Source organism: Mandrillus leucophaeus, unplaced genomic scaffold, assembly GCF_000951045.1.
Source record: "Mandrillus leucophaeus isolate KB7577 unplaced genomic scaffold, Mleu.le_1.0 Scaffold377, whole genome shotgun sequence".
Classification (NCBI taxonomy): domain Eukaryota; kingdom Metazoa; phylum Chordata; class Mammalia; order Primates; family Cercopithecidae; genus Mandrillus; species Mandrillus leucophaeus.
In genome coordinates this window covers 672962-680523 of record NW_012103998.1, presented here as the reverse complement: position 1 = coordinate 680523, position 7562 = coordinate 672962, and positions in this window count along the sequence as shown.

The following is a 7562-nucleotide window of genomic DNA, read 5'->3' as shown; positions in this document are numbered from 1 at the left end:
CACCACACTCAGCTAATTTTTGTATTTATAGTAGAGATGGGGTTTGACCATCTTGGCCAGGCTGGTCTCGAGCTCCTGACCTCGTGGATCCACCCACCTTGGCCTCCCAAAATGCTGGGATTACAAGCATGAGCCACTGCGCCGCGCCCAGCCAATGACCCATTTTTTCAGGCAAAGTAGCAACGGGAAAATATAAAGTTTCTCTAGTTTTAATATAGAAGCGATTAACCTAATCGCACAAGCCATATACAGGATAATTTGGGAGAATGTGCAAGGGGGATTGGGTATTTTTTATCTTTTCATAGTTTTCTTCTTGATAAATAAGCTGCTATTTTCAATCCAAATCTCATCTTGCAATTTCCTGCCAACTTTACTTCTCTACAAAGTTTACCTTTGCTTTTCCCGTCTCTGCCCTCAGGCATTTAACAAACACTGTGCCTTTTCATTTTTCCAGATTTAAGTGACCCATTTCGCAGAAATGAGGAATGTGATAACAGTTACTGAAGCCCTACCTGACAGCATTACATTAATTTGGGCCTCTGTTTTCTCTCATACTTTTCAATTACTCCCCAGTTTATATTTAATTTATCACAGGATATAAAAAGAAATATTATATTTGATTTATATTAAATACATCTACATTAGGAGAGCTAGAGGTTATCTAAGTGAAAACAGCTTGATTATCTAAAAAAAAGTCAGAATAAAATAATTACAAGCAAATTGGAAGAACAGCCAATGTTGTTACCAATAATTTTTTAGAGTTTCTTCAATTATTGTTTGTTATACTCTGTTTCCACTTCTTTAGCCAAAATAAGTTCTAAGCAAATTCAAATCTATTTTTATAGATGAAGTCTACGAATTTAACATGGTAACTTGAAAAAATTTAAACCCTTGGCTAGGAGTGGTGGCTCGTACCTGTAATCCCAGCACTTTGGGGGGCTGTGGCAGGTGGATCACCTAAGGTCGGGAGCTCGAGACCAGCCTGGCCAACAGGGTGAAACCCCATCTCTACTAAAAATACAAGCATTAGCCAGGCATGGTGGTGGGCACCTGTAATCCCAGCTACTCAGGAGGCTGAGGCAAGAGAATCGCTTGAACCCGGGAGGCGGAGGTTGCAGTGAGCCAAGATCGCACAATTGCACTCCAGCCTGGGCCACAGGAGCAAAACTCCGTCTCAAAAAAAAAAAAAAAAAAAATTAAAACCCAAAAAAATTCATTTGGATCTTACTCATATTTCCCATTATTTAGATAGGAGTTGGTTTAAAGTTTATTTTTCCACTCAATGGGGGAAAGAGTTTACTAGGAAAATAATGTAAACAATCTATTTAAGAAGTCAAATGGCTTTTAAGCACTTAAAAAGCTTTGATATTAGCAATTTATCCATAAATCATTTTTTTAATTACAAAAGTTTTTTCTTTTTATAAAATATTTCTTCTTTCTTCTTCTTTTGGCTAAGCCTCAGCAGTCAAATTTTTTATTTTACTTTATTTTAGTTTGCTTTTTAGAGACAGGGCCTCCCTCTGTTACCCAGGCTGGAGTGCAGTGGTATGATCATAGCTCACAATAACCTCAAACTCCTAGGCTCAAGCCATCCTCCCTCCTCAGCCTCCCGAGTAGCTGGGACTACAGGTATGCACCACCACACCCAGCTAATTTTTGTAATTCTTGTAGAGATGGGGTCTTATCATGTTGCCCAGGCTGACCTCAAACTCCTGGGCTCAAGCAATCCTCCTTCCTCAGCCTCCCAAAATGCTGGGATTACAGGATTACAGGCGTGAGCCACAGCACCCAGCCTACCAGGTATGTTTTTAATACATATATATTGAATAAATAAATTAAAGATCATCTGACAGAACCTTCATTGGATAACGTTATTTTTTCTTTTCCTTTTTTTTTTTTTTTTTTAAATAAGACAGAGTCTCACTGTGTTGCCCAGGCAGGTCTTGAACTTCTGGCCTCAAGTGATCCTCCTGCCTCGGCCTCTCAAAGTGCTGAGATTATAGGAGTGAGCCACCATGTCTAGCCTTCATTGGATAACACGTTATTGGACATTTGTTCTATCATTGTACATTGATGACTGTTGGCTGCCTGCCCAGCAGTCATTGCCCCCATCACTCCTGTTAGAATAACCCTGATTTTGTATTTGTCATTTTATTTTATTTTATTTTATAGACAGGGTCACACTGTGTCACCCAGGCTGCAATGCAGTGGAGTGATCATAGCTCACGGCAGCCTGGTACGCCTGGGCTCAAGTGATCCTCCCACCTCAGCCTCCTGAGTAGCTGGGACTACAGGTGCGCACCACCACGCCAGGCTAATTATTTTATTTTTTGCAAAGATGGAATCTCACTTCGTTTCCCAGGCTGGTCTGGAACTCCTGGACTCAAGCAATATCCTCCCACTTCAGCACCTCAAGCACTGGGATTACAGGAGTGAGCCCACCACGCCCGGCAGTGTCCATCTTTTAAAAATTTGACTCAGGGAAGAGGGCATCCCATTCCTGCTCCAGGGCAAAATCCTGGTTGATGTAAGGTAGTGATTTTCAACTGAAGGTAATTTGGCAATATTTGGCAGTTTTTGCTGTCACAGAGGGAGGGGGATTGTGCTACTGGCATCTAGTGGGTAGAGGGGAGGGGTGCTGCTAAACATTCTGCAATGCACAGGACAGCCCCCATGACAAAGAGAATCATCCAGTCCAAAATGTCAATGGTGCTGAGGTTGAGAACCCCGATCTAAACCAATCCTGTTGGTCTCATTCCTTAGCTGTTAGTGGTTTAGATCTCATCGTGTTAAGTGATTCTGACCAATGAGACATAAGCAGAAATTGACAAGGGGAGTATGGCAGAGAATGTTAATTTCTCCCCACATTCACTTTACCTTTCTTTTCAGCAGAAGTTACATTCAGTGTTGGCTAGGCACATGCCCAGTTACAGACTGTAATTCCCAGCCTCAATCACTGCAAGGTGTGGCCAAGTTTTGGCTAATGGGATGTGAGAAAAAATGATGAGTCTAATTTCTAGACCATGTTTTTAAGAAGGAGAATACTTGTTTGTTACTTTCTCTCTTAATTCCTTTCTGCAAATTGGGTCGTACTGCTAATCCAGCTTCAAGCAAGCACATGACTCCAGAGAATGGCAGAGCAAGACAGAAAGACTTACATACATTGGGATTGATACATGAAATGAAAATAAATTGCTTTCTTCTTTGAACCATCATATTTTTTAGTTTTTTTTGTTTTAGTAGTTTAAGCTGCATGTATATGAGGTACTCCTAGGGAAGATTTTCCTCTGTGATTACACATACACACACACACACACACACACACGGAGGGAATATTCATCTAAAGGATGTTGTAGGATTTGTGTGGGATGACTGGAACCATGGCTGCTATCTTGTGACCATGAGGGGAGGTAGCTGGTGGTTCAAAACTGCCCTGCTAAGTGAGAATGGAATAGGAAGCCTGTAAACAGCCCATATCTTTCTTAACCTTGTTGAGCCATTGAATTGATGAACTTTGCATCTGTCCTGTCTCAGGAGTTCTTGTTAAGCAAGATGGTAAATTTTTCATATCGTTTAAAGATTTGACCTTTAAATTTGCAGTAATAGTCCTTACAGTGATGGCTTGCAAACAGAAAATTAAAATTTTAAAAAAGTGCTATCCTAACTGATTCTGTCAATGTACTCAAGTGTAAAGAAATTACATGTTTAACCTCTCATGGAATTAGAGGAAAAAAATTTCATGTTATTTTAAGTATGTTCAGTTCTTTTATTAACTCATATTGATTTCCCCCCTCCTCCTTACTCTTGCAACCAAGATAATTTGCATCTGAGAGGTTTTATTTTATTTCCACTGATAGTTTTAGAAATTACTATATCTGAGGCGGGTATGTCGGGAAAACATACACTACCACCCCTTTGCAGAAATGAGGGCTTATTGCAGCAGCTACTCACCCTTGTAATGTTTCCTGCTTGGAGACTCGAAGGACTACACTGAGCAGGTAGAATAAAGTTGGATGGAAGGCTCAACTACCAAGCAGTCAGGAATAGGACTGCTCTGAAGCACTGTGCGGACTGGGACCTGCAGCAGGGCTGGGAGCCGGAGTGTGGAGGAAATGCCTTTTGCAGGTCAGTGGTGCCCCCTTGCTGTTCTGTGCTGCACAGCCACATGAGGTCATCCCAGATAAGAGGGTGCCCATGTCCAGGATCTTAAACCAATTACTGCCATCTCCATTGCTTCCTCTAAAGCCTCACTCTTAGTTCTACGCAGTAACACCGCCTGGAAACTCCCCAAGGCCACCGAGCTCAAACTAACAGGTTTGTGATGTGGGCAAACTCCTTAGATGATCTCAAAATGAAAGAAGAGGCTGTTCACTGGAGGTAATAGCAAATCCCCTTTGTTCCTCTCTTGGCAGATGAGGGCCTTTGCTCTCTCCCTAAGGGTTCCGCCTGTCACCATCTGTGCACCCACTGTGGAAGGGCCAGCGCTAAGGTAAATTTCCATTTATTTCCTGCCAGCAGATGGCTCCTCCTTTTGGTCTCATCTTGAATTGTTTGCCAGACCAGCCAATTAGTCTCCTCACCCTTCCTGAAGCGTCCCAGGGAAGCAATATCATCACCAGCAACCTATCATTATCCCACTTCTTCTAAGCACTGTGATTCTAAATGCCTGCCATGGAACAGAAGCTCATTCGCACATGGCTCTTTAACCCTTACTTGAAAGACCTCAATTCGACATTCTCTCTCTCTCGCTCTCACACTCATATACAAATGCACACTCATACACAGTACCTGCAACCTGATCCAGGATAGGAAACAAAATGACAGTATGGGGCATTCAAGAATAAATTTAAAAATAAGACATAATTTCAGACGAACTGCAGAAGGAAAAACACAGTAATTATATTTTCTGATCCCCACTGAGGACACAATAAAAACTTTTCTTTAGGCAAGGCACGGTGGCTCACGCCTGTAACCCCAGCACTGTGGGAGGCCGAGGCAGGTGGATCACAAGGCCAGGAGATCGAGACCAGCCTGACCAACATGGTGAAACCCCAACTCTACTAAAAATACAAAAATTAGCCAGATGTGGTGGCGGGTGCCTGTAATCCCAGCTACTTGGGAGGCTGAGACAGGAGAATCTCTTGAACCAGGGAGTCGGAGGTTGCAGTGAGCCGAGATCGCACCATTGCACTCCAGCCTGGCGACAGAGCAAGCAAACAAACAACCACTTTATTTTTATTTTTAATTTTTATTAATTTAATTTAATTTAATTTTAATTTTTATTTTTATTTTTATTTTTTTGAGACAGATTCTTGCTCTGTCGCCAGGCTGGAGTGCAGTGGTGCGGTCTCGGCTCACTGCAACCTCCGACTCCCTGGTTCAAGAGATTCTCCTGCCTCAGCCTCCCGAGTAGCTGGGATTACAGGCACCCGCCACCACACCCGGCTAATTTTGTATTTTTAGTAGCGTCAGGGTTTCACCATGTTGGCCAGGCTGGTCTTGATCTCTGGCCTCATGATCCGCCCACCTCCGCCTCCTGAAGTTCTGGGATTACAGGCATGCATCACCGCATCCAGCCAAAAAACGTTTTTTGTTTTTTTTTTACTTTGTGAATTTGTTCGTATGAAAGAAATCTTTTAAGGATATAAAATCAAATTGCATTGAGTTACATTTAATAAAGTATCTTTATCAGAAAAGAGTATATAGAATGACACTGGCAGGATTCTTCATCCCCTCAGTCCAGGATGAATGATGACCTTCCAGACTAGGCCAAGGAGATTCTCCCAGCGCTATTCTTAGAAACATCAACAAGGCCCTTGTGCACTTGTTTTAAGGTTTTTCACCTTCAGACATTCCTGCCTGATGCCTAAAGAAGACACGTTATTCAGGGCATCCCATTTGAATACTGTATCTCCTTGGATGCTTAAGCAAAGTGTCTGTAAAGCTAGACGGAGGGGACAGCTGCTTCCATCCATGGAGCAAGGGAGCAATGACGAGCTGATGGAGGTTAAAGGTATTTGTGAGGCAGACACAGCATCTGTGCAGAGGGGTAGAGGTATTTGTTTTTCCACTTTTCTGCTCTTGTTACCACAACTTCCTTATGTCCTGTGATTATTGCACATGAGCTAGAGTAGCAGGGGAGGTTCAGTTCCTCTTGGTGGTTGAGGTGGCAGGTGAGAAGGCGTAGACATGGGACGAACCCCACTTTGGGGCAACCCCCACCCTGAGGCAAGGGTGGGAAGAGCTCACTTTCCCATAAATAATCGCTGGGCTGGTGTCCTTCAGTATAAGTGAATATAAGCAAAGTCCCAAGAACAGTGCCTGGCACATAAGATGCAGTAGCTCAGGGTGGGCTATAACCACTTGCATCTTTAGAGCAGTGCCGTGTGCCAGCATGCCCTCAACAAACATTTGCTCAATGAAGGACTGTACAGCTCTGTGCCACCTGGCAGCTCCAACTGTCCCAGCAGATCTTCCTCTTCCTTTGTTCTTTTCCTTGCAACCTTTGCAATAAAGGGGGGCATTGGCCCAATAGTTAACTCCCAAATCTTGAACAAAGGGGATTACCCCTGTTCCAAACTGGGAAGCTTCTAGCTTTGTGGTGAGCTAGGGACTGCTGTCAACAACTAGAGATTAAAGGAAGCTGAAACCAGCTGGAGAATAAAGAAAACTGCTGCAAGCAAGTCACTGCAGGAAGTACCAGTGGTCTCCAAAAATGCAGTTGCACCAGATTTTACATACAATAGGGAGGATTGGTCTCTCTAGAGAGGAGAGAGTCAAGTATTCTTCTGAGAAGGAACCAACTCCTGTAAATCAGGAAACCTCAGGCTCTCACTGGCCAAGAGGCAATGGGACACCTCCCCAAGGTGATTCATTGGCTCCCTCTGAACCCAGAAGTTCAAGCCTATGGTGCACCTTTTTGGAGCCTCTTCTCTTACCCTAGTCCCCAAGAATGTGCTCTGTGAGCAGGTTACACCCTTCACAAGACCCTTTCATGCCCTGTGACTCCCTTCCCCATTGTTTGCATAGTCTGGCAGCTTCTGCCACTTTCCCTGGTAAGCCGTCCCTTAAAGTGAACCCTCTTCTTCTGTCAACCACCAGGGACTCATTTCACACACACACCTGTCTTTCTGGAGCCTTTCAATCCACAGCCTTCAATCCTATAAACCAGTGGGAGATCTGCAATTAGATTTGGAAACCAGTCTTGTCCACTGACTCAACTCAAGAATTGCTCTTTCCATTTCTCTCGTTCCCCTCACTTCAGCCTCACAAGGGGCTGTCTGAGGGAGAGCTCTCTATTTCTAAAGAGACAAGTTTGAAATTAAATTTGCTTAATTAAAAATGTGAAAATTTAAAATTAAATTTAAATTGCTAGCAGCCAATTGCTTCATGGGTACAGGGTTTTCTCTGGGGGTGAAGGAAACACTTTGTAACCGAATAGAGGTGGAAGTTGCACAATATCGTGAATGTACCAAATGCCACTGAATTGTACACTTTAAAATGGTTAATTTGGCCAGGCCTGGTGGCTCACGCCTGTAATCCTAGCACTTTGGGAGGCCAAG